The sequence below is a fragment of the Rhinatrema bivittatum genome, chromosome 6 (assembly GCF_901001135.1).
Source record: "Rhinatrema bivittatum chromosome 6, aRhiBiv1.1, whole genome shotgun sequence".
Taxonomy (NCBI): domain Eukaryota; kingdom Metazoa; phylum Chordata; class Amphibia; order Gymnophiona; family Rhinatrematidae; genus Rhinatrema; species Rhinatrema bivittatum.
The window spans coordinates 258822789-258849250 of NC_042620.1; the positions used below are offsets into that span (position 1 = coordinate 258822789).

Below are 26462 nucleotides of genomic sequence, written 5' to 3' on the forward strand. Positions count from 1 at the left end.
GGGTTACATGCTGTCCTTTCATTTGTAGTACTCTTCAGTGTTGATTAAGGGTAAGTTATGTACGGAAAGAAATGTTGGGATTTGTTAGTTATTTAATGTACTATGCATCGGGGAATATTGTATTTAAACTATAAATGGATCTTAAGTGTTGGAAGGAAAATTTATGTTAGACAGGAATGGAATGCCAAATCTTACAAGGTATGTGTGAGTAACGGAAATGGACACAGCAACATCCCGATTGTGGGGTTTTTTTTTGTGATCAGAGAACGCCGATATAATTGCTTTCCTAGAGCAGTTTTTGCTAAAAACTTAAAACAACCGGTTTTCTTATCTAAAGATAGAACCTGCTGATAAAGTGTCCTTCCGTTCACTGCAGATTCATGCACACTTTCCATGACCTGCAGCAGCGCAGCTGCTTTGTTACCCTCAAATTCTAGAAATTGTATCTACTTCGAAAGCTAAGGCACGATTTATGGTGGAGGGAGGAAATTTTTGGTTGTTTCTCATCTCCTGTCAAAAAAAACCCAAAATGTTTTGCCAGTTATGTATTGGAAAAGTGAGTAGTCTGCCCAGTTCTAACATTGGAAGGAAATTATGAAACAGACTGCCTCATTAGAATAATTAAGGAAGAGGGAGCTGAGTAATTTTCGCAATATGCCGGCACAACAAGGTTATTTTCGTTTCTGCATGATTGTTAGACAAACTGGTTGAGCATGTTCTTTTCTCTCTCCTTGGTCTCTGTTACATTATTTCATACTGACTCATTGTAATGGATTTTTTCATATTTCTGGATGGTTGTATGGTGTGGTGTGGAACAGCTGTGGAAGGGTAATAAATTATAAAAAGTGGAATAGTACTTTATGAATATGCTTTTGACATTTTCTCATGTTTTCTTATGTGTTCAGTTTGCATTATTGCATTTGGATATGTTGACTTCAATAAACAGATTGTTAAAAATAAGGAAAAGAAAAAATGGCTTGTGCCCTGGAAGCCCATGTTCATAAAGTCAAAGACCCCTATTCTGAACTACTGGGCCTGCTACAAAGCCTCGATACTCCATCATAGCCAGTGGCTGTACCTGTCCATGTGCTTCTAAATGCTTTGCAGATGAGAATATGGGAAACCTCTTTTTCTGCCATGCTAAACAGTGAGAAAATTAGACCTGAAGTACACGGTTCAACAATCTCCCAGATTTGGTATCATTCAATGGTGCTTAAATCCATGATGAAGAAAGCAAAAAAGACACAGATTCACTCCAGTTCACCACCTGGAAAACACCACTGGTTTTTGGATCAGTTTGGTAAAATAGTGTATCAAGCTTCCATACTCATTGCACACATTTAGATTCATCAATTTTGCATAGGACAGTATATTCGTGACTGCCTGCAAAAGCTAAAGCCTCTCCTCTGATACCTGTTGGCTTTTGGTTCTACCCTGATGAATGATGTAAGCCACCATTGTCACATTGTCGAACATTATCCTGACTGTCCGAGCCTCTAGATGCTCGGCGAACTGCAAGCACGCCAGCCCTACTGCCCGTGCTTCCAAATGATTGATTCTCCACTGCTGTTCCTTGGCATTCCAGCAACCTTGCACCAGCAACTCCTGATAGTGAGCCCCCCCAACCCAAAAGACTTGCTTCTGTCGTAAGCACTAACCAATCTAGTGACTTGAAGGAAACTCCCTTCCTGAGATGATCCCCCTGTAAGCATCACTGTAACTGAGTGCTTACTGCCAATGGCAAGTGAATTCTCAATGCACAGTCCTGCGATTGTGGATTCCACCAGGAAAGCAACGTGCACTGAAGATGCTGCATATGCACCCTTGCCCACGTTACAGTCTCCAACATGGCTGCCATCAAACCTAGGACCTGTAGATAAGACCACACTGTTGGTCAAATAGTCCTCCGCAGGGTTTGAACTTAGGCAATCAACTTCTGAATGCAACTCTCTAGCAGAAACACTCTGCCCTACTTCGTATCGAAATGAATGCCGAGATACTCCAGCGTCTAAGATGGATGTAAACTGCTTTTGGCCAAGTTTACCACCCTTCCTAGGTCCTTTAGCAAGGAGACCCACTCTGTGGGAAGCCGAGAGAGAAGGCTGATCTTAGTCAAACAGTTTTGGGGAGAAGGGGGATTCATGTCCTTTGCAGATCTCAGGGATGAATTTGTTCTCCAGGATGAGTTCCTGGCTAGCTATCTGCGGATGAGAAATGCTCTGGGAGGTCTTTTTGACATTCTGCATCTTATGCAGTAATTAAATGGACTGGAAGATTTTCTTAGTGAAAGTGAATGATAAAAAAAAGGCATATTAATCATATATTAGGGTATTCTTTTGGCAAAATTTGGAGAGAGTATTCCACAGTTGTTAATAGATGCCAGGAATGTGGATTTAGGTTTTCATCTCAGTTCTACAGAATAGAAAGGTATCTGGCACAATGCATACCATATATCCATTTGTAATAAAAGATCTGGATAAATGGTAAAACTGTTACACAGGACATAGCTCACATCTACCTATTATTCCAAGCTATTTCCTGCTGCAAGTAAAATGTGTTGGAGGGGTTGTGGTGCATTTGGATCTTATTTTCACATGTGGTGGGACTATCCTGAGATAAAGATCTTCTGGGGTGAATTAATTCAGGAAATCTCAAATATAATTGACTCGCTGGTGTACTTGCCACAGCTTGGTCTTTTGGGATGATGGCAGGGGTCAATGGTCCCACTCTGGTACAGACCGTTCATAGCACAACTCTTACTGTCTGCTCATCTCACTATAGCTACCTTTTGGAAGTTGCACCCCAGTATGAGTTATTGGCGTTCTCAAGCCAGAATAGTGGCTGATCTTGAATTGTTTAGACACCTGATGAGAAATTTAAGAATGAACAACTGTGGAAACTACTAGGTTCATTATGGGACAACCACCTGATTGTGGCAATCTACAATGTAAATTCTACGTGTTCTTATATTTGTTTTAACAGTGTATTGTTCTATCATTGAACATGCTTGCTGACATTCCTACTGTTTAACCTTACATAGTTTTATAAATAATTATTTTTTTTAAAGTAGCTGTCTAATCCTTCTTGATGGGCCTTGAGCAGCCATCTTCACCACGACAGTCTTATTTCCACAGGCATCTCTTCTGAATTTATGAACAGAATCATCCACAGTCTCCCACCTCAAAGTTGGTAGCCTTTTTCAGCAAAGCCTAGGTAAAGGTAACAGAGACATCAAAAACTGGCTCAACCAGCCCACCCTAAATCCAGGCCCAACTTTTGATCCCATCACTCAATCCACACTCCTCAGTTGCAGTTGAGGGTAGAATTCAAATTTTTCTGGACAACAACCACCTTAAAATAGCTTGCTCTGGATGCCATTTGCATTTATCTCACCTACCACTTCTCCTGATTTTTCTATGCTGCAGCCAGATCTGTCCCATCGTCCGTAACTACTTTTGGAAGTTCAGACACTTCTTACTGCAGTAGGCAATAAAACCTCTCCCTATGTTCCAACATTCACTTGACTTCTTTATCCGAAGGTTTGCCAATTTTGTATCTGAGACATCTGAACAAGCACTTGCTTTGAGAAAAATTCCAAATGAACTTCCACAGTATGAGTTTCCCTTACATTTATAAGGGTGAATGGATGTGTGCGTTGGACCTCAAGGATGATTACCTGCACAAACATACCCACCATTCCCAGCACTACCTTTGGTTCAAAATTGATTCTACCCATTTCCAACATAGGTGCCTCTGTTTGGCCTGTCAGGTCTTCACTAAATGTCTGGCAGTGGTAGCAGTTTATCCGCAACATCAGGGAACCCAGGTCTTTCCTTATCTGGACAACTGGTTAATCCCATCACATTCTCAGAAATTTGGGATCAGCTCTCTGCACCAGACAATCTCCTTGCTGGTGCAGAGAGCTGATCCCAGTCTTTGAGAAGTTGAACTTGGTGCCAGACCAAAGACTGAAATTTATAGGGGCATAGATAGACTTGTTACTGGAGAGAGCATTTCTTCCCTCAGATCATCCGACCATCATACTGTCATTAATTCACAAAATGTTCTCCTCTCAGCGAACGACAGGGCAATCTCTTGTAGTCATGCTGGGACTCATGGTAGTGGCCATACATGTGGTTCCACTAACTCAAATGCATATTCAATGCCTTCAGTGGGGCCTACGTTCTCAGTGGAATAAGCTGACCCGGCCCCTCTCCACAGTGATCCAAAGGAAATGGCTTAGGAGCTCAGGTGATGGCGATAACCTTGTGTCCTTTAGAGTGTGTGCCTTTTCGACAGCCTCCATACTGAATAACATTAACAACGGATGCTTCAATAAAAGGGTAGGGCGCTCTTGTCAAACCCAGGGCATTTGGTCTCTCGAGGAAAGTCAATATCAAATCAATCTGCTTGAGTTGTGAGCAATAAGAAATGCATGTGTTCACGTACCTTTTTCGGGACAAGAACATTCTCATTCGGATGGTCCAACTGGCCATGTTTTATGTCAGCAAACACAGGCAAATAAGATCGTAGCCTCTCTAATGGAAAGCACTCAAAATCTGGTCTTGGGTGAACAAGAGTCGAGCACTGCTGCAAGCCTCCTATCCCCCAGGGATCTCCAACATGCTAGCATATTTGCTCAGCAGAATTTTTCGTCCACACAAAAGTGGTCTCTATAACAATCTGTGGCAGACAAAATCTTCAGATTATCGGGTCAACCAGTAGTAGAACTGTTTGCCTCAGAGGAGAACAGGAAGGTGAATCAATTCTGTTCAATTCTTCCAAGCGAGCTATGTATAGCTCAGGATGCTTTCCTCCTCGATTAGGGAACAAACCTCATGTACTCTTTTTTTATCGAGCCAGCTCATAGCCAAAACAGTGTAAAAGGTTCTTCAGGATCATGCTCAATTAATCCTCAAAGCCCCAGTATGGTCCAGATAATCATGGCATGCATATATTGTACAATTTCCCAGCAATCTTCCCAATTCATTGGGAACAGATCTGATACTTAACTCAGGAAAACAGAACTATTTATCATCCCAGCCTCACTGCCTTCAACAGGATGGATGTTGAATGCTCAGTGATTGCGGATCTTGACCTACCTACAGAAAATGACAATATATAGGGACCTTCATTTTCAGTTTTTATTGCTCTTTATTTTTTCCGGGAATTTATCAAGGTTTATTATAAGAACAAAAACAAGTCAATCAGTTAAAAAAAAATGACTCGCTATTTTTCTGGGTAAATATTGGAATTTATTTATGAAAGAAAGGTGTGTGAGCCTTTTGTGGTGGGGGGAAGGAGGATGTGCTGCCTGGCTAGAGTGGTTAGGAGGGGAGGAAAGGGAAGTGGCTAGCTGGGGGGCCTATGGTCAAGTCTGAGGAGGGGAGGAAAATGGTGAATGGTGGTCTGGGGAGGGGCGAGAGAAAGCTTGCAAAGCCCTCTTCCAATCTAGTCAAATGGGTCAGACATGCCCCTTCTCACCTGCTCTTCAATCTTAGGGGTGCCCTACATCGCCTGATTTTCCCTGGGCCCCACAGCACCTAGGGTCAGCTCTGCCCAGCATAGTAGGAGATCTGGACTGTCTGTTGACTGCCTCTCATTTCCTGTTGTCTTAGCACTTTCATTTGATGTCCAGAAGGGCACCACCTTATTCCACCTTGCCCATAATAGGTGCTATTACCCAAGAAAGAGATCTAGGCGTCATAGTGGATAACACATTGAAATCGTCGGTTCAGTGTGCTGCGGCAGTCAAAAAAGCAAACAGAATATTAGGAATTATTAGAAAGGGAATGGTTAATAGAACGGAAAATGTCATAATGCCTCTGTATCGCTCCATGGTGAGACCGCACCTTGAATACTGTGTACAATTCTGGTCGCCGCATCTCAAAAAAGATATAATTGCAATGGAGAAGGTACAGAGAAGGGCGACCACAATATAAGGGGAATGGAACAGCTCCCCTATGAGGAAAGACTAAAGAGGTTAGGACTTTTCAGCTTGGAGAAGAGACGGCTTAGGGGGGATATGATAGAGGTCTTTAAAATCATGAGAGGTCTAGAACGGGTAGATGTGAATCAGTTTTTTACTCTTTCGGATAATAGAAAGACTAGGGGGCACTCCATGAAGTTAGCATATGGCACATTTAAAACTAATCGTAGAAAGTTCTTTTTCACTCAACGCACAATTAAACTCTGGAATTTGTTGCCAGAGAATGTGGTTAGTGCAGTTAGTATAGCTGTGTTTAAAAAAGGATTGGATAAGTTCTTGGAGGAGAAGTCCATTACCTGCTATTAAGTTCACTTAGAGAATAGCTACTGCCATTAGCAATGATAACATGGAATAGACTTAGTTTTTGGGTACTTGCCAGGTTCTTATGGCCTGGATTGGCCACTGTTGGAAACAGGATGCTGGGCTTGATGGACCCTTGGTCTGACCCAGTATGGCATGTTCTTATGTACCTTGGTAACTTTCAGAAAAAAAGTTTAAAACCCATTTATTAAAGTTGTCTTACCTTAATGCCTAATTCTTTGTTTTGCTGTACTTTTGTCCATATTATGCTTTACTTTATACAAATTCTCGTGTTGCTTTTAATTGGTGTAAGGTGTCTTAGGTACATAGTGCTTTATAAAACAAAAAACAACTGGGTTAACAAGGTGTATTTTTCAGACTAGACTTCCAATTTTAGTTCTAATCAAAACTTGTGAATCGTTGTCTTTACTATGATTTGTGTTTTTGGGTTTTTTTTTTTAATTGTAAATGTTGTATGTGATATCAAATACATAGAAATCCACAAATGAAGGCATTTCAGCCAAAAAATAGGTTTGCTAAAAACAGTCTGGGAGGCTAAGCATTAGCCAATGTAATAGGGTGCCAGGCTCACGAGGCAGCTGGCCCGAGGTCAAAGAAAGTGGAAAAGGGGGAGGGAAAGGAAGATGAGAGGGAGTTAGGCAAGGGAGGGAACAGTGCTTCCTACAGACGCTAGATTAGGTGAGGGTGGGGAAGGAGAATTGGGGGGGGGGGATCTGTTTGCAGGGGACAGTTCATTCGTCCCCCGCTGAAACTTAAATTTAAATGCAGAGTCCTCGTTGGCCAGGGGAGGGGGAATGTTAGTAAACCGTGAAGCAACTGCGCGAATGCTCATTCGTGCCTTTTTTGCTGCTCTGGCCGCTTCTCTGCATTCTCTGTGAGCAGTGCTGACCTGAGGTGTGCGGTCAGCTGGAGAGATGGAGTCTGAAGAAGTTGCAGTTGCGGGAGAGGAGGTCGTCGGCGCGATGGAGGGAGGTCCTCTGGCGGCCGGGCGGGGACGTTGCCGCGTCGGCAGGGATCCCCGCAGTAAGTGAGCTGCTGAGCGGGCCGCTGAGATTGGGGGGGAAATGGAGACTTGTGCACGGTGCCTCCACTTGTGGGAAGCGTCGCGCTGGGATGGGGAGTGTTGGGGGGTCGGATCCTGAGAGGTCGATTGCACGGGCGCTCTGCTCCAGCGGCAATCCGGGCCGACAGGGAAGGAGCTGCAGGTCCGGGGGTCCTTCGCGAGGGAGCCTGGTGTGGTGCCTGTTCGAGCGGAAGCTGCTTTATCGGCACAGCCTCCTGCTCTGGCAGCTGTCCAGAGTGCTACAGGCCTTTCTGCTTGGTCGGGGCTTTCTCCGGGCTGGCCTCCTGAAAGGCATTTTCCTCAGCCCATGGGCCCTGGTGGGTGGTGGCCAGAATGGGCGAGCATGCCAAGCGCTGGGGTGGGTTCCCGGTGTTTCCCGGTGGACAGTGGTAGTCCCGGTGGGTGGCAAGGGGCTCCTGGGGGGTACCCCATGTGGAGTGGTTATGGCAAGGGTCCCGGTGTGGCGGTGAGGGGGCCTGGTACTGCATATTTGTTGGGTTGTCTCCGGTGCCTTTTGTTTCTTCGCAGGGCATGTTGCCAAGTGATGCGGCGGAGCAGCCTGGGACTTTGCAGCAGGAGCAATGGCGAAGTAACCCGGTGGTGCAGGTGCCTCGCATCGCGGATCCTGTTCTTCCCAGTGCCACTCCGGCCTCGTCCTCGGCCATGCAGTAGGGTGAGTCTTTAAACACAGAAGTCCAGGGGGTGGGGCCAGAAGCCAGCCATGGTGAGTCTTCGGCAGTAGGAGGGAGGCAGGCAGCAGATATGCCAGGGCAGGAAGCCTCGTTGTCCGTGCCCAACCCTCAAAGGTAGTCAGGGAGCAAAAAGAAGGAAAAATCGAGACATAGAAGGAAGTGTGATCAAGCGAGCTCCTCTGGGTCGTCTTCCTCTTCCTCATCTTCATCCACCAGTTCTTTGAGTGATTCCTCCTCAGCCAGCAAAGGCTCTGAGGTAGCTTGGAGGGACAGAGGTTCGTCAGCGCTGGTGGCGTTTTCGGAGCTGTGGGAAGATGTTCCTCGCTCCCTCAGGAGGAAGAATCGTGATTAAAAAATATATTGACATCTTCCAGCTGTTGGAGGGACGCAGGGGGAAAAGGGAGGAGAAGAAGAAGGGCAGCGCTGATCGATTTCCCTGGACTCAGAAGAAGGCGGAACATCTACAACTGGATTCGTTCGTTTCTCCGCTTGGCGAGCGTGGTGGGTCATAAGGACCCGTCGCAATATGGGGCATTGCTGGCCTATGCTGATGCCATTTTGGCGGCCAGCAAAGAGTACGAAGGTTGGTTGTGGCTTAACTAAGACTAATGCTTTCGTGACCGAATGGAGGAAAACAAATTCGTCGTGGGGTATACAAGATGTGGATTTGTGGCTGACACAAATGGGCAGCAAGTCATCCGCCCTAACACCCGGGGCCATAGGAGGAGTTAATGTGAATGCACGGCCCTTTCGCACAGGACCCGAGTTCAACGATCGGGTAGAGTTGTTATGGCCGGCAGCGACCTGTGTTGGTGTTTCAACCGGTCGTCGTGTCTGTTCCTGGATTGTAAGTTCAGGCACGCCTGTGCCACGTGTGGAGCGGGTCACCCAGCGTCCAAGTGTAGGAAACAGTCTGGAGGAGGGAGGGTTTAACAATCCCCTCGCAAAAGGGTCTGGGAAGTAATGTTTTTTCACGCACGCCCACTCCGATTCGACTGGTGGCGATGCGACCATGGCTTAGGGACTACCTATTGAAATTATGGGATGTGTTGCCTAGCATTTGTACATCTCCTTACAAATGTTGCCTATTTAGGGCGGTGTTTGTATTGGCGTTTTTTGGAGCGTTCAGGGTTAGCGAATTGGTAGCCAGGGCATCCAAAGGGCGGAATCTACTGGGTTGCTAGAGCGGCATGTGACTTTATCCCCCGCTTCACTGCTCTTGTTTATTTCAAGATCAAAAACTGACCAAATGGGCAGAGGGCTCTCAGTTGCATTAAGGGCATTCCCGGTTTACGCACTTGCCCGGTTGCTAACATATTGGCATATGCTCAGTTGCGTGCTCCTGGGAAAGCCCAGTTTTTGGTACACGCTGATGTTTTGCCGCTGACTAAATATCAATTCCAGATGGTGTTGCGGTCTTGTCTGCTGTCCTTAGGTTTAGATATGGGGAAATTTGGAACTCACTTCTGCAGCTTCGGCAGGTTTGTCGGGGGGGGTGAACCAAAGAATTGTGCGCTGGAGGTCAGAAGCGTTCGGAGGCATCCTGGGCCTTTGTAATTTCAGTGCACTCCCTAATTATGTTTTCTTTTTAGGTGCTGATCATTCGCGACGCTGCATTTGGATTGTGGGACATTCATATATCGTTTGGGCTCACAGACACGCATGAGGACACCTGTATGGGCCTCAATTGGACTGTGCTGGGCGGGGTGTTTGTATAGAATGGTTGGGTCATAGGGGAATGAAGTGGGATGAGTTGATCCCATGTCTGCAGAAGGGTTTATGACGTTACGGGCATCCAAATGTTTTGATCATTCATTTGGGAGGTAACGACTGGGGAAGGATGCCGGGGAGGCAATTTATCAGCATGGTGCGTAAGGATTTAATGTATGTTTCCATTCTGTTCCCTGCTGCAATAATTTGTTGGTCTGATATCATAGCAAGGCCTGCTGGAATGGATAAACTAATTTGGCGCAGGAGCCGTACAAAGGCCAATCAGCAGATTGGCTCGTGGCTATGCCTGTTGGGGGGTTGCACATCCGTCATGAGTGGGCATGGGACTCTGTGGGGGGCTTGTTCCGGGCTGACGGTGCGCACTTGTCATTCATTGGGCTTGATTTATTCCTTAATTCATTTCAGGAGGCCTTGGAGAGAATGTTTCCGTAGGAATTTTGGCCGCGTCTTTGGGGGGTCACAGATCAGGTGATCTGTGGCGGGTTGCCCGAGCCTTTAGGGTGAAATGTTGTTATTTCTATGAGTTGACTTGTCAAGTGGTGACTTATGAAGACAGCTGGGTGCAGTTGTCAAATACGGGACTCCTTGCTGTGAGGTGGCGGGGGGCCTGGATAATGAGTCAAAGAACGGAGGAACTTAATGGCCAGTGGGCTAGTAGTGATCATCTTGCTGGGAGGTGGAGGATGGTCGGTTGAGTTCCTAGATCCATATACAGGGGGGGGCTCAGGCACCTATGTTGTATTATAAAGCTGTGGCCTGTTGAATTCCAATACAGTGTTGTGAATTTTCTGAATGGAAAATGAGGGGGGGGGGGGGGCGGTTTGGGGATGTAAGTGTGGTTATTGTAAAAGGGCGAGGCAGAAGGAGTGTAAGTCCTGGCTACCCATATTACAGGCTGCAAGCTTTCTTGGGCCCTTAATACTTCAAATATAACTTCTATTTTGGTTACAAAAATTTACAGATTTTTCAAAGTCAAATATAAGCTGCCCAAATTTTACATATACTTTGTATCTAGAACCACTTTTGCTGCCCCCGCCGAATCAAACAATTTGGTCTGCCCTTGATGCATGATCTTCAATTTTGCCGGAAACATAAGGGCAAACCTGACTTGCTTATTCACCAGCTCCGAGCAAATCTCATTAAAGGCCTTCCGTTGCAGTGAGACACGTGGCGAATAATCCTGAAAAATCATGATACGGTGCGATTCATAGGTGAGGTCCCGGGCTTTCCTGAAGTGTTGCAAAACCAACGAGCGCTGCGCAAAATGTAGGAAACGAGCCAAGATCACTCGTGGGCGATTAGCCGGCTCTCCCTCAAATCGCCGCCCCACCCGATGAGCGCGCTCCAACAAGCCCCCGGAGGGGGACGCCAAAGTCGGCACAATACTCAGTAGCCATGCCTCAAGCAGGCGGGGTAGGTCGGCTTCAGAAAGAGATTCAGGAAACCCCACAAACCTAAGATTGTTCCGGCGGGAACGATTTTCTAAATCGTCGATCTTTTCTGCGTTGGCCGCCGCTTGCTTAGTCAGCTCGTCCACTTTTTTCTCCAAAGCTCCGATGTCATCTTCAGCTAGGCCCACACGGCCTTCGAGTCGTTCCGCCCTTGCGTCGAATTCCGTGAGCGATGCCCGCACATCAGCAATCTGTTCCGATAGTTGATGGAGGCGGATGTCTAACGCCGCTACCACAGCTTGGGATATTTTCTCCTCCAGGGAGTCGCCGTCCTCCACAGATTCCTCGTGCGCTTCAGCCGCCATTTTAGGTGGGGGGAGCTTCGGCTTGTCTTTCTCCTTCCGAAGATTTCTAGTAGCCATACAGCGCGATAAAATTAGCCCACAGTAGATTCCGGCCAAGCTGAAAATTCAGAGAAACAAGCCCAGCAAAAAAAAAAAAAAGAAAAACAAGGGGGAAGCAAAAGATGGGGAGGGATCGCCAGAGAGACAGCCGGAGCTCGCAGGAGCACGTCCTAGCAAGCCCACCACATCACGTGATCTCCTAGAACCACTTTTAAAGCTGCAGCTAAGCCCTCTTGCGCCTTTCACTTTGTATTTATTATTATTACGTAAATAGAAACTAAAAGCAAAACTGCAAAAATCCCCTACTCCTGTCTAACCTTTATGAAACAAGTCTGCCTGGCGACTGTTGACTTTGTTCTAAGGACTCTCAGTCATTGGTTGGTCGCTCCCTAAATTAATCGGACCTGGGCACTTTCTCCCAGGATACCGGTGACGTGAAGAAGGTGGGGAGCGCGGCAATTGGATGGTGCCTGCAACCCTTATAAAAGCGGTAGCAGCAGAGAAAGTAACAGAGAAGACAGAAGCTATGAATGTGCTGGTGCCTTTCGGTGTCCTGCTGCTCCTCGCTGTCAGCGAACTTCAGGCTGAGCTGAGTAAGAAAACAGATCAAAGGAAGAGAATACAGGAAGTACATGTTTGTGCATGCAAGCCCAGGCCAGGCTCTTTCTAGCTACCGCTCGCCTAATCACTCTTTCGGCGCGTTGCTGTGCCGTTTTGTGTGTGTCTGTTCCTTGTCGTTCTTAAGGGCTGACGTTCTGGAGTAGTAATACCGAGATATCGGGGAGCTGATATTGATATTCCCTGTCATTTTGTTCTTCATTTTAAATATGTTTGTGATGTAAATTATTTTGAGTAGCGTATGGCAGACTTGTTGCTATGTTTTGTTATCTGTGCGCTTGTAGAAAGAAATTTGGTTGGCTGGTCATCGCAGCTACTGTCCTGATGTGGTGAAGCTTGCACCACTATCCCTTCTGAAACCCTATTTTATGGACGCTAAATCCCGCCACCCTTAGCGACGACCCCCCACTCCCAGGATGCAGACATATACTGAGAGGTTTCCGGGAACAAATATTTAAAGTTGTGCCTTCTTCCCGCCCCCCTCCTTGGTCCTTGTAGAAATGCCTAACACCGATGCAATTAAATCCTTTTTTGGGGGTTTGTTTTAGCAGTACAGTGCCAGACCTCCCGGATGATTACCACAAAGTGACATTAGCAGAACCCCGGTGTCCTATACAGTTAAAATTCCCAGGGACAAGCTGCCCTTGTACTTAAGTTTCCCTCCCCCTAGTATCATCCTGGCTTAGGATTCAATGCTGCTCTTTCAAGTACTTTATAGAAAACCTTCTGCTGTTGATACTTCTTAAAATAGGAGAGGAGGGGGCAAAGTCTGCTCTTAGGTTTCCTTCTTTCCTAATCCCGTAATTAGCTCACTCCATTCTCGGTAATGGATGAGCGGGAGGTGTCAGGAGCCTAAGCTGCTGCCTGACCAGAGGTCTGTGTGTTTTCTTCTTGTTATCTACTGCTTCCTTTCTGCTTGCCAGGAAATACGGAGCAGAGGTTACTCTCTGCTGCATCTTGCTGCTGTTTAGTTCCTGCTGGGTGCCCCCACAAGACTTGCAGATTTGGCTCCCCACTCCCACCCCTTGATAAGCCACTGGGTGGGGCTGTGAAAGGCACCCCTGCAGCTCCATGGGCAACTCAGGGTGCAGAAGTCCCAACTTAAGGATCGAAGCAGGGACATGCCTTAGTCTTAGTGCATCATACAGCACTGCTGCCGAGCCAAAAAGCTGGCTCATTGTTATGTGTTGCCACACCTACCCAAAAATTATATAATCCTCTTGCATACATAAATGTTAGTTGTGACACAATGTGTGCAGGTGGTTTGTCTTAGGGGTACGACTGCGCAAGCTTGCGTGCTGGCAGTGGAGTATACACAGTATTTATATTGCTGCGACTGTGCATGCACGAGCATATCAGTCAGTATATGCACAGTCATATCAGTGTGTGTGTAGATTTGTCAGCAGTGGGGGGTCAGCTGAATATATGCAGTTAACTACACTGCTGATAAATCCCTCATTTCAAAACACAGCAACATGAGCAGCGAGTCCTTTTAGTTAGCAAGTGTGCTTGCAAAGGGGTAATGCAAGCAGTGAGGCCGGACCCTACCAGTCGGGGAGCCTGGGCAGCGACAGGAGATTGGTGCGGCTTTGCTCTCAAAGGATAGGTAGGGTTGGAGGCGTGGGAAAGGAGACCGGCTTACACCTCACTGTAACTTTGATGGGCAATTCAACTAAGCTTTATATAGTGAACACTTTAATGTTGGTGTGGAAGATTATAGTGATATCTAAGCTGTACAGCATTGTATTTGTGTTTGCATGTGTGTATGTAAAATATTCTTTGAACGCCAAAAGAATTATATGAAGACGTATGGATAAAGGGGAAGTAGGAGGTATCGCTCATTATCTAGGAAACCAAATTGTTAGGGTTCGTGGGGCCCTTGCTACCACCTGTGGGGAGGAGCCCCACAGGTCCCCACCGTCAGGAGGCGAGGTCAGCTGTGGTAGGAGATTCAGTAGTGTAGAGGAATGGAGCGTCCTGCGTCACAGCCACGTAATCGCAGGTGCAGTAAAGGGAGTACTGTGGGGGGGGGGGGATCCCGAGGAGCGGGGTGAGAGACACAGTTCAGGGAGAACCCACAGTATACTCGCTAAACTGGAGAGGCATGTATCAGAGCAGGAACCTCCTAGAGAGAGAGAAGCGCTGGGCAGGCCCCGGGGAGCGCGAGACAGGAACTTCTGGAAGTCCGCAGCGGGGAGTGACCCGAGGGGCGGGGCTGAGCAGCAAGAGAGAGGCTCTGGTGTGGCGACATAGGCCAACCCGCAGAGCGGGGAAGCCCCGGGTGAATCTCTGCAGTAGTGACGAAGGCAACCCCAGGGAGCGGGGCTGCGCCCGATGGAATCTCTGGCAGAGAAATGAGAGCACTACCCCAAGGAGCAGGGGTGCCGAGTAGAGTCGCTGAAACAGAACTGAGGCGCTGCCCGGAGGAGCAGGGAAGCGCAGGCACAGTCTCTGTGTAGATCGTAGGCGCTACCCGAGGAGCGGGGAAGCGCAGGTATCGTCGCTGTTGTAGAAAGTAGGCACTGCCCCGAGGAGCGGGGAAGCGCAGGTCCAGACTGCCGAGCAGAAGGTGTTTCCAAGGGGGCGACCCTGGGCAGCAGGAAGGCCGGTAGGCAGGAGCTTTGGGAGGCGCAGGGCTAGCCTGAGGAGCGGGGGAAGCAGGGCCCCCGAGGAGCGGGTACCCGAGCAGAATCCAGAGGCAGGTAGAACCGATATAGGAACCACGATCTGAGAAGCCAGGAGCAGGTATCAGTAGCGAAGGAACTCGTTGCCAAGTCAGCTAGCAAGGGGCGAAGGTGGTGATGTCATCAGCCGGGGACACCCCTGAGGTTCCCGCCCAGGGATCTTCAAAGGAGAGGCTGGTGGCGGCGTCCCAGACGCCATGAGTAGTCCTGGGTACCCGGAGGAATACGGCGGTAGCAGCTAGCCTCAGCCGCGAGTAGGCCCGGAGACGAGAGTATAGTAGTACATGAAGTGAGTTGCATCGGTTGCAGCCGTCTGTGACCGACAGTCATAACACAAATCCAGGCATGCTTTCATCATAAGTACCTAAGAATTTGCCATACTGGGTCAGACTGAGGGTCCATCAAGTCCAGTATCCTGATTTCAACAATGGAATAGACTTAGTTTTTGGGTACTTGCCAGGTTCTTATGGCCTGGATTGGCCACTGTTGGAAACAGGATGCTGGGCTTGATGGACCCTCGGTCTGACCCAGTATGGCATGTTCTTATGTTCTTATGGCCAATCCAAGTCACAAGTACCTGGCAAGATCCCAAAAGTAAATAAATTCTATGCTACTATTGTGCAGTGATAATTAGTGGCTATTTCTTAAGCCTGTTTGGTTAATAATAGTTTAATGACTTCTCTTCCAGGAACTCATGCATAACTTTTTTTTTTAAACCTAGTTACGCTAACTGCCTTAACTACATTCTCTGGTAATGAATTCCAGAGCTTAATTGTGCATTAAGTGAGAGAATTTTTTCAGATTTGTTTTGAATGTTCTACTTACTAACTTCATGGAGTGTCCTCTAGTCTTTCAGTTGTTTGAAAGAGTAAATAACCAATTTACATGTACCTGTTCTGTTCCACTCTTGATTTTATAGACCTCTATCATATCCCCCTCCTCCCTCCCCAGCCATTTCTTCTCCAAGCTGAACAGCCCCGGCCTCTTTATTCTTTCCTTATAGGGAAGCAGTTTGATCCCCTTTATCACTTTGGTCGCCCTTCTCTGTACCTTTTCCAATGCAACTATATCTTTTTTTGAGATGCAATGATCAGATATGTACACGATACTGTAGGTGCTGCCTCGCCATAGAGCAATTCAGAGGCATTATGACATTCGCTGTTTTTCCTCAAGCCTAACATTGCTTTTTTTTTTACCACGGCTGCACACTGAACTGAGGGTTTCAAAGTATTATCCTCCAAATCGCCCTTTTCCTGGGTGGTAACTCCTGATATGGAACCTAACATCATGTAACTACAGTGTGGGATACTTTTCCCCAAGTGCATTACTTTACACTTGTCCACATTAAATTTCACCTGTCATTTAAATGGCCAGTCTTCCAGTCTCGCAAGGTCCTCCTGCAAGTTTTCACAATCCACTTGTGATTTAACAACTTAGAATAATTTAATATTGTCTGCAAATTTGATCATTTCACTCATTCCCCTTCCCAGATCATTTATAAATACAATAAAAAGCACCAGTTCCAATACAGATCCCTGAGGCACTCCACTGTTTACCCTTCTCCAATGAGAAAACTAACCGTTTAGTCCTACACTATTTTCTCTCTCTTAACCAGTTTGCAGTCCACAACAGGACATTGCCTCCTATCCCATGACTTTTTAATCTTCTCATCTTTGATCTTTTCTCATTTACTAGGGGCCTCTTGAACTTGAGTTTGTTTTCCCTTGCTTTAAAAAAATATATTTACTTTTTTTCTTAAGAGTTTGTGTTAATTAAAATAACATTTTAGTGGCACGCCGGGCATATGCTGTAACTTTAAATCCCCCTTGATGTAAATGCATTTTAATAGCTGTAGCAGTTGCAGATTTTTTTATTTTAATTTTTTTATATTTTTATATATTTTTTCTGCTCTGTTTGGTGTAACATGGCTAGTAGTAATGGAAAGAACTAACTGGACCCAAGAAAGTCCCCTCCCCAAAACCCAGGCAGAGGTGGAGGAAGGTCTCCATGATACCAATATCAACATATCTCACATGCCTTCCCATCGTGGTGCTCCAAGGCAAGACAAGTCAAATAATATATCATCAAATACATTATAAAATAGTGACTAATAAAACCTAAAACACCATTCAGTATCGTAGAAAAACTACACTTTCTTAGTGACAATTATTTCTTGGATATAAAAATTAGATAATACTTTGTTAAAAACTTTTGCAAAAAATCACCCTTAAAGGCTTGGCAGAAAAGCCAGGTTTTTTTGTTCATTTATGAACATTTTGATGTTCTGCCTTTTCCCAGAGTTGGTGTCAAGGGGAATTACAATAAATTTAAATGCATTGGTAGAGCTTACAATCTAATCAGAATTTGCAATTAACATAGTATTAGGATCCGGCCTAGGAAACCCAATTTCTGAATAGGTTTTTTTTTTTTCTTAAGTGTTTAAAAAAGGTCAAATCAGCGGTGAAACCTTTCGATAGGCAGAATTTCCCTTAACGTGGGAGATAAACCAGGAGAAGACTTCACGAGGGAGTCTGGAAGGCTTGGCCACTTTTACCGAGGGGAGTAAAGGAAAAGAGTTCAGGGCAGACTGGAGTGGGTGAGGTGGAAGAATGCAGAGACGGGGCCAGGCCCTGACCATTCAGGGCTCTAAAAACCAAGCTACGGTTCTGAACAAATCAGCACTTGCCATTGAATCAATCAGTAACCAGTGCATTTGAACAGAAACCCCATCCCAAAGAGCCACCGCTCGTTCTAAACACACCCTCCTCTAACTTACAGCTGCTGGCTTAACAAAAGCACTCTTGAAAAGGATCTGGTGCCATTAATAACTTCTTTTGCTCGGAAGAGGGGGTCTGTTTGGATGAGGGACAATCCCCCGAACCCACCCTGTCCTGTCCTAATGTATTTCTGAAATGATCCAAACTTCAGGGTATGCCTAAACCTAGTTTCCCGCCAGGTAATCTTAAGGACCCGGGGAGAAGCAGGATAGTAAAAAGCAAGAGAATTCTGAAAATCTAAATTTATTTTTATGTGGGTGAAAGAAGAGATCACTGGCATGAAAAATACAAAATGCTTTTCAGTTCTTTTGGTTTTTTTTTATTTCACAGTTTTCTGTTTGCATTGCTATGCCTGCGAGCCCAGCTCTGGCTTCATGCCAGTTACTTTATTTCCTTCCAATCACGTGATTTCACGGCAAGCCGCCTGCATTCGTGGGCTGACAGGCTTGGCAGGGAGACGAGCCCTTTGTGGCCATTGTCCCAGCTCGTCCTAACAAGTGATCTAAACATCCCAAATTATCAACCCCCCCACCGTGACACACACACAATATTTTCCAAATGGGGAGGTCGTGTTTAAACTGTGCTACAAATGTAGCAGACATAACTTTATCATTTCCGCTCAGAACTAATCCAGTCTACTTTCCTGGACACGCGTTCCGTTCCGTGGTCCTGTGCACGTGTGGATCCAGAAAACAAAAAAAACCCAAAACCACCCAAATCAGAATCATCCTTGTCTGCCATGTGACATAACCTCCAAATTTCATGTCACTAGCACACCAAGCAGAAAAGTTATTAGAGTAAGAGAAACACAGCATACAAACATGGTGATCTTAGAAACCTTGTCATTTGGCATTCGTCCGCTCTCCCGCGTTTTTACTGAATCGGCCCGATTGTGACCTCTCCCGTTCCCCAGCACGACCTCGGTAATGTCTGCTCCTAGCAAGTCTGGTCGCTCCAGCTCGACCCAGTCACTAACCCCCAACGTAAAAAAAAAAAACAGTTCTGTGCCCATCCCCTATTGACAGAATCCAATTCAAATCAGCCTCCCCAGCCCCCAGGCTGGCGAGGCTGACCTCTTCCCCCATCCCTTACCCTATGGCAGGTGGGATCCCCAGTGGCTCCAGCCTCTCTGCTCCGGCAGTTCAGAATGCCTGCTGGGTCAGCCCAGGCCGGCGCTGTTCTGTTGCATGGCAGCTGTACAAGGTAATGGCGCTGGCCTCGGGCTGACCCAGCAGGCATTCTGAACTGCCGGAGCAGAGAGGTTGGAGCCACTGGGGATTGCTCCTGCACCTGAACCACCCAGGCTAGCCAGAGGGGGTGAGGGATGGGATGAAACTTTGGGGAGCTCCTGCTGTCCAGCAGGGCTCGTTGGAGGTGGATTGGATCAGCAGTGGGTAAGGCCTGGAACCCAGGAGCCTCTCTCTTTTTGGATGGAGTTGGTTAGCGGCTGGCGAGGTATGGGGGTGCACTAATGCATGCCCTCACGTCCCACCAGCTCTTTGCCTCTGAAGCTGCTGCCTGCGGAGTTGGGTCTTTCTGTGAATGGCAAGGTGTGCATGAATGCTGGCATGCGCACCCCTCCGGCCAGCAACAGACAAGACAACCTTTTGTGGCAAGTGTGTTTTGTTTTTTTTACATACTAGGTGCTGCACCCCTGCTCGCTTCATCGACCCTGCCAGTTTGTGGGTGCAAGTGGTATCGGGGTGGGGGTGGAGGAACAGGTAGGTGTGAACACTGTTGCCCCCTTCACTCTCCACATTGTCCTGCTTGCCCTCATCTCGCCCCATTTGTATTAGGAGGATGGTGGTGTAGGTGAAGTGAATTTAGGAGTGGTGTAGGTTGGGGGGTGCACATTCCACCTCACACTCTTCATGTTACTCCTTCCTTCCCCCATGTGTATGTTTGGGTGGGAGTGGTGGTGGGGGAGGGGTAGAGGGTGTGAGTGTAGATGGGTGGGTGGGTATGCTGGGGCTGGGAGATAGTGTGTGTGTGTGGCACGCTCTCCCTCCCCCCCCCCCCCCCCCCCCCCACACACACACACTTCCTCCCCTCCGCCGTTATGTGGGTGGGATGAGTTTGTGTTCGGGGTGTGAGTGTATGAAGGGGAGGTAAAGGGGGCAATTAGAAGACTGTCCATGCGCACAACTTCACTGTCACTCTCCCCATCTCCCTGTCCATGATTTCCCTCTTTCCCCTTGCCAACTCCCTCCCTTCTCACTCCTGTAACTTACCCCCTCTCCTATCTTCTCTTCAGCTATTGTCTATACTCCTCCTTCTTCCCTCCCCTCTTTCCACTTGCCTAGTTTTCTTACTGCTGGTGGAGCCTGAGAAACCTCATCAGCCTTTCTACATCTGTCACGCCTCTTCCTCTGGGGTTTGGGAAACCCCAGAAACTTTTCTGTTGCTGCCTGCTGCTGCTACAGTGCAGATATTTGCCTGAGTTGCCTGCATCAACTTTAGCAGCGCGCTGGCCTGTCCCTCTGCTCCAGATGAGTATTGCTAGGTGTGAATGCAGATGCACTGTGATGATCACTTTGGTTTCAGGTTGTGGGAGTGGGATGTGATGGCACATGGGATTTGTGTGTGGGATGTATGTATTTGGGGAGGGGTTTATGTGAGGGCATTAGAGTGTATGTATAATGCCTGTTGGTGTGTGATTGTGTTAGCGAGGGTGAAGGTGTGGAGTGGATGTTATTGTGGGGCTCGAGTGGATGATGTGAGTGTTACAGGTGGGTTTATGACTGGGTGGTAAGATGAGAGTGCATGTATGGATGGTATGTCATGGGAGGAGGTGAGCGTGTGTGAGGGATGACTGTTGCATGGTTTTCAGTGGTGTGAGGGTCGTGTGTGAGAATATTTTTGTGGTGTGGAGCTGAGAGGGGGGGCTAAGAGTTGGAGCTGGGTCTGCAGGAATATGCAGGTGGAGGTGTGGGGGAGTGTATGGGTGATATGCAGTGATTGCAAGTGGTCTGGAGGGTTTGAGTAGGAAGTGTGAAGTGGAAAGTTGGTGTGTGCGGGGCAAGTGTTGACAGTTTTTAGGGATGTGTGAGCATGTTTTTGTGGTGTGAGGGGCCTGAGTTGCTGGGATGGGGAAATAGATCTGCGGAGGAGGGGCAGAGTGTTGCAGCTTGGTGTGCAGTGGGGTACATGGTTGTGTGGTGCTGTGAAGGGGTGAGTAGGTGTGCAGGAGAGTTGAGTGTCACAACTGGGTGGATATGCAGATGATGTGGGGGGTTGGTGGTGTGACGAGGTGAGTGGGTACACAGTGTGCATGGGTTGAGGATGTGTGCAATGCTATGTTTTTGTGAGAGTCTCCCCTGAAAAAAGAATTCTGCCCCCCCCCCCCCCCCCCGGGATCAGAAGCAGAGATGGGTTGGAGTCAGCTAGCCCCAAAGGTTATAAATTAGATGTGTGCCCCACTCCCAAAAAATGGGTTACAAATGGAAAACTGAATTTTTATTTATTTAAATATCCAGGCAGTTGCATTGGGGTAACAAGATAAAAGGATTGAAAACCAAGGAAATGGTCGGTTTCATGGTTCAATAGTGCAGGAAGGACCTGTCTGGGTTTTGTCTTAGAAGGGCCATTTTGACTAAGAAGGAATATTGGGGGAGTAGTAACTACTCTTTAGTGTTTCAAGAGTATGAGGTGGTTTTTTTTAAAGAATTTTTGAAGCGTGGTGTGCAGAAAAGGTGCTGGTGGTGGGATAGTGGCGATCTTGGGTGCGTAAGAAGAGGGCTTGGAGAAGGGCTTAGCTCTGAACTCCCTGAAAGTGCAGATGGCAGGTATTGCCTTTTAATAGGGGCTTACCTTATGGGCCAACTGTTGGAAACTCTCCCAGACGTGCCTCGGTTCCTGGGGGGGGGGGGGGGGCCGGGGGTCAAGCATATTCGGCTGCCCAGGAGGAAAGTTGTTCATTTCTTCCTGGGATTTCAATTTTTTTGGTTGAAATCTTTTGAGCCACTCAGGAAGATGTCATTTAAGGATCTTAGTGTTAAATGGCTACCAGAAACATTGCTTTATTTGGTCTGGTGGATTTCACAACTACAGGTTTTATCTGTAGGGAGTCTTTCTTGAGGTTCTCTAAAGAGGCAGTAGCTATTCCAACAGTGCCTTAACGTGGTTTTGCTATTCCATCTTAAACAAATGATGTTTGTTCTCCTCTTTGAAAAGGGAATTGTGCGCAGAAGGCTAGCAGTGTTAGTGTTAAGGTGCACTGCCAACATCACCCATCCCTCTGTGGCCGAAGAGAGAGAGACGGTAGGGGGGAGGGGGAATCTTTGCCCAGGGTGCCAATTGCCCTAGATACGGCCTTGCCACCTGGATGTAGGCAGAGTTCTTAAATATCTGATGACTAATGACTTTAGGAAGTCAAATAATGCTTCGCTTTTCAGTGGTTCTGGGAAGGGTGAAGCGGCTTCAAAGGCTTCTATAGCATGATGGATTAAATAGGTGATAGGCTCAACTTGTTATAGCCAAGGGTTTGTGGGCGTGCTACCGGAGCTCAGGTTTTGTAGTGCGCACTGCTCCATCTAATTTCTGCAATGCAGCTCCTTGCATTCCTTTGTTACCTCATCAGCTGGATGACTGAGAGAATCTTGAAGAAACTAAGTCATGGGACAAGAGGCAATGTTCTCTTGTGGATTGAGAACTGGTTAAAAGAGAAAGCAGAAAGTAGGGCAAATTGGTTAATTTTCTCAATGGAGAAGGTAAATACTATAGTGGAGTCACCAGGGATCTGTTCTAGGACTGCTGCTTTTTAACACGTTTATAAATAACCTAGAGATGGGAACGAGTGAGGTGATCAAATTTGCTGATACAAAATTATTCAAAATTGTGAGAAATTGCAAGAGGACCTTGCAAGACTGGGAGACTGGACATAGTGCAAAGTGATGCATATAGGGAAGAGCAACCCAAATTTATAGCTACACCATGCAAGGTTCCACACAGGGTGTCACTACCCAGGAAAAGGATCTAGGTGTCATTGAGGATAGCTTTGTTGAAATTCTCTGCTCAGTTTGTGGCAGCAGCCAATAAAGCAGACAGAATGCTAGGAATTAGGAAAGGAATGGAGAATAAAACAGACTATCATAATGCCTCTGTACTGTTCCGAGGTACAACCACGCCTTCAGTATTGTGTGCAGCTCTGTTCACTGCATCTCCAAAAATATAGCAGAATTAGAGAAGGGCGACCAAACTAATAAAGGGGATGGAATGATTCCCTTATGAGAAAAGGCTAAAGAGGTTAGGGCTCTTCAGTTTGGAGAAGAGACGGCTGAGGGGAGATGTGATAGAGGTCTATAAAAATAATAGAGAGGAATAGGGGACATGAAGTTACTAGGTGATAACATTTAAGACAAATGGGAAAGAATATTTTTTCACTCTATGCATCATTAAATTCTGGAAGTTGTTGCAGTGGGATGTGGTGAAAGCTGTTGGTGTAGCTGGGTTTGAAAAAGGTTTGGACAAGTTCCTGGACGAAAAGACCATAAACCATTAAGGTGAACGTGGGGAAATATATTGCTTATCCCTGAGACAAACAGAATGGAATCTATTTACCTGAGTCCCTACAGTACCTGAATGTAATTTGCTTTGAAGATGATGTGCTAAAAAGCGGAATATACATTTAAAAAAAAAAAAGAACCTTTTGCCTGGATTGGCCATTGTTAGAAACAGGATACTGAGCTTACTGGACCTTTGATCTGAACTAGTATGGCAAATCTTATGTAGATGTCAAGCCAGGGAAAAGGCAGCCTCTCGCTGAGGTGCCTTGAGAGCAGAGCTGGCAGTATCTCTCTCATATGAGGGATATCTTGGGTTCATCCCATTCATCTTTACTGGTCTGGCTGGATGAAAAGGAAGGAGAAATTTGGTCTTACCTGCTAACTTCTTTTGAGTCCAGCCAGACCAAATCAGCACCCTTCCAGATTACTAGAACTCTCAGGTCCTTTGGATCCAGGAATTCAAAGTAGCTGTTGCGACCTGTAATTCAGAGCCTGTATTTTAAGGGGCTGCATTTAGCCTACCTCTACATGTTGATTCCACATGTTGGTCTTATTTGGTTAAGGACAACTGAATCTTTGTTCTCCCTTAGAAGCCCCTGGTTAGAGGGCATACAGGCAGTAGTATAAATTTTTTTCACATTGATAAGCAGGCTGAATTAGCCATGCTGTCTGGGATGTCCTCTGGGCGGCTTGGGGGCGGAGCTTCTCTCAAGATATATAGAGCTTTGCTCTGTGTGGCTGGGCGGTGGGTCCCACTTGGTTGCCTGGTCTCCTCAGTTCTGTTTTTTCCCATGCAGCTCACAGAGGCATGGATCAACGTCTATTTATATCTCCTCTTATCCTTTTCTATTTCACTTTGGTGAACTCCAAACAGCACCTTTCAGTCCTCCTATGGCTCTGAAGGCCCCGGACTTCAAATACTGCCAGTGTGGCAAAATTGTCTGTCACCGACGGACATAATTATTGTTACCTGTGCCTGGGGCCTGACCACGACCAGACATCCTGTTGTGATTGTGATAGAATATTGCCAAGAGCTGAAGACAACGGGCTGAGAAGATAGCCAGGCTGAGGGAGCAAGAAAGAGAGCCTTGTCTGTCTCCTACGCCCCAACCCGGAACATCATTCCACACATTCCTCTCCCAGCCCTAAAAACCAGTGGCCTACTCAGCTTAAGCGAGCGTCATTGATGTCCGCTACAGATCAACAGAGCCAAGTGGGAAAGCTCCCACAGAGCTCAAGACCACAAAAGCCGCCTCACAACCCCATAAGAGGCTGAAAGTGTAATTGAAACTGTCGCCTAAGAGCACCAGGAGTCGGGGAAACACAGTGCCCGCCGATGTACAATGCAACCCTTCAAAGTTGGAGGTGGTGTATTAGATGCCTACAATGCGAGATGATGCAGTGTGACACAGTCAACGCATAAGACAAAGTCGACTCATGTATCAGTCGTCGACACATTCAATGCTTAAACAGCACATGTTGAAGCATAAGGGGAAAGGAATTAATAAGGGAGTCAATTAGGAGCAATGGCATCAGGATCCACAAATCGTGTTAATGCCAGAGTTGCTGTTGGCTTCAGATATGTCGGATGTGGCAAACATAACATCTTCCCTCATGCATCAATGGTTATTCTTCATTCAGTAAAGTCCTTGCAGGGTCTCTGATGTTTCCAAGCAGAAGATAAAACTGCTTCAGTTTCAAGCCCCTATACTTTCTCATATTGAAGAAGAGTAGGGGTCTCTGTCCCATATTGGACCTTCAGGCTCTTAAATTGATGCGGAAGGAAAATTTCAAGATCTCTCTCAAAACCATTCTTCAATTTCTACAACCAAACGATTGGATGTGTTCTTTGTATCTCAAAGATGCTTATTCCCACATTCCAATGCACCCTTCTTCATGGCGTTACCTGTGATTTCAAGTTAATATCCAGCACTACCAATGCAAGGTCCTGCTTTTTGGACTATCAGCCCCCAAAGTGTTCACAAAATGCCTAGCCGTAGCTGTGGCCCACTTGAGGAAGGGGATAAAGATCTTCCCCTATCTAGAAGATTGGCTTCTCATTTTATCGAAGTCCAGAATTCTACACTCGCATTTATGACAAATGATAAGCTGCCTAGAAAATCTTGGTTTCATAATAAAGTACAAAAAGTCCAGCTTTCAACCATCCCAGGTTCTTCAGTTCACAGGAGCAATGATAAAATACGATTATCTGGAAAGCTTTCCTGCCATCCAAGAGGATCAAAACATTTTGCAAGTAGGCTCTTCTCTTGCAAACCCAGACGCATCCATCAGCACATCAAATACTGACCATCCTATGCCACATGGCGGCGGCCATTTGTCGTTCCACATACTCACCTTCACATGTGGCGACTGCAGTGGGGCCTCAAGGCCCAATGGTCACAATATACCCAACCAATGTCAGTGCAAGTAACATGACTCAGTCCATGAAAAGGGACATCAACTAATCCTAACCACAGATGCATCTACCAGAGGGTGGGGAGCTCATCTGCTACCCCAGCTTTAGAGGATTATCTAGTGTCTCTTGTACCGCTATTTGTTTGTCTACAGAACCAGAAACAAGTCTTGGACTGGATGAGCAAATTCTGAAGTGTAGCTATCTCTTACCACACTGAGAACCCAATGATCTCCACGCCACGACCGTAGACCTGCGCGACCGGCGCCGGAGCCGGAGCCCCACCGGGGGAAGGTCAGGTCAGTACTCGGCCTCCCCACCCGGGGGACCCCGACGCAAGCCGCGCACACCGAGGCCCAACCCGCTTAAAGAAAAGCGGCGAAAAGAAAGAAAAAAAACCGCGAATCGCGCCAAGGCCCGCCCACAACAAGAAGCCAGCCAACCAGCTACAGCCCGGCTGGGCTTTAAAGCAAAGCTGCAGGCGCCATTTCGCCCCTTCTCCACGCCACGACCGTAGACCTGCGCGACCGGCGCCGGAGCCCCACCGGGGGAAGGTCAGGTCAGTACTCGGCCTCCCCACCCGGGGGACCCCGACGCAAGCCGCGCACAACGAGGCCCAACCCGCTTAAAGAAAAGCGGCGAAAAGAAAGAAAAAAAACCGCGAATCGCGCCAAGGCCCGCCCACAACAAGAAGCCAGCCAACCAGCTACAGCCCGGCTGGGCTTTAATTCCACACCCTGTTAGGGAGGTGGACCGGAGACAAGCCTCTCGCGAGGCCTCCAAGGCAACACAAATTTAAAGAAAAAAAATAAAAAAACCCAGTGGCGCCAAAGCGGACGGAAGCAGGAAACAGGAACGGGTAAGCCCTCCCCGGA

The 26462-nt window shown here is 47.1% G+C and overlaps 1 protein-coding gene and 1 long non-coding RNA gene across 6 annotated transcripts in view; one reads left to right on the plus strand and one right to left on the minus strand.

Moving 5' to 3' along the window:
- Positions 1-26462, minus strand: part of CASP14 (caspase 14) — a 105656-nt gene that overhangs the window by 56154 nt on the left and 23040 nt on the right. Inside the window, exon 1 of one of the 5 annotated variants that reach the window (XM_029606928.1) lies at positions 6513-6531. The exons of the other annotated variants lie outside the window; for them this stretch is intronic. The gene's annotated coding sequence lies outside the window, so the exon portion shown is untranslated. Of the gene's footprint in view, positions 1-6512; positions 6532-26462 lie in introns of those variants that run through there. 5 annotated transcript variants of the gene reach the window in all.
- Positions 64-8040, plus strand: LOC115094163. The gene is made up of 3 exons (XR_003857504.1): positions 64-198; positions 7193-7333; positions 7902-8040. It is a non-coding gene; the product is annotated as an uncharacterized LOC115094163 (long non-coding RNA).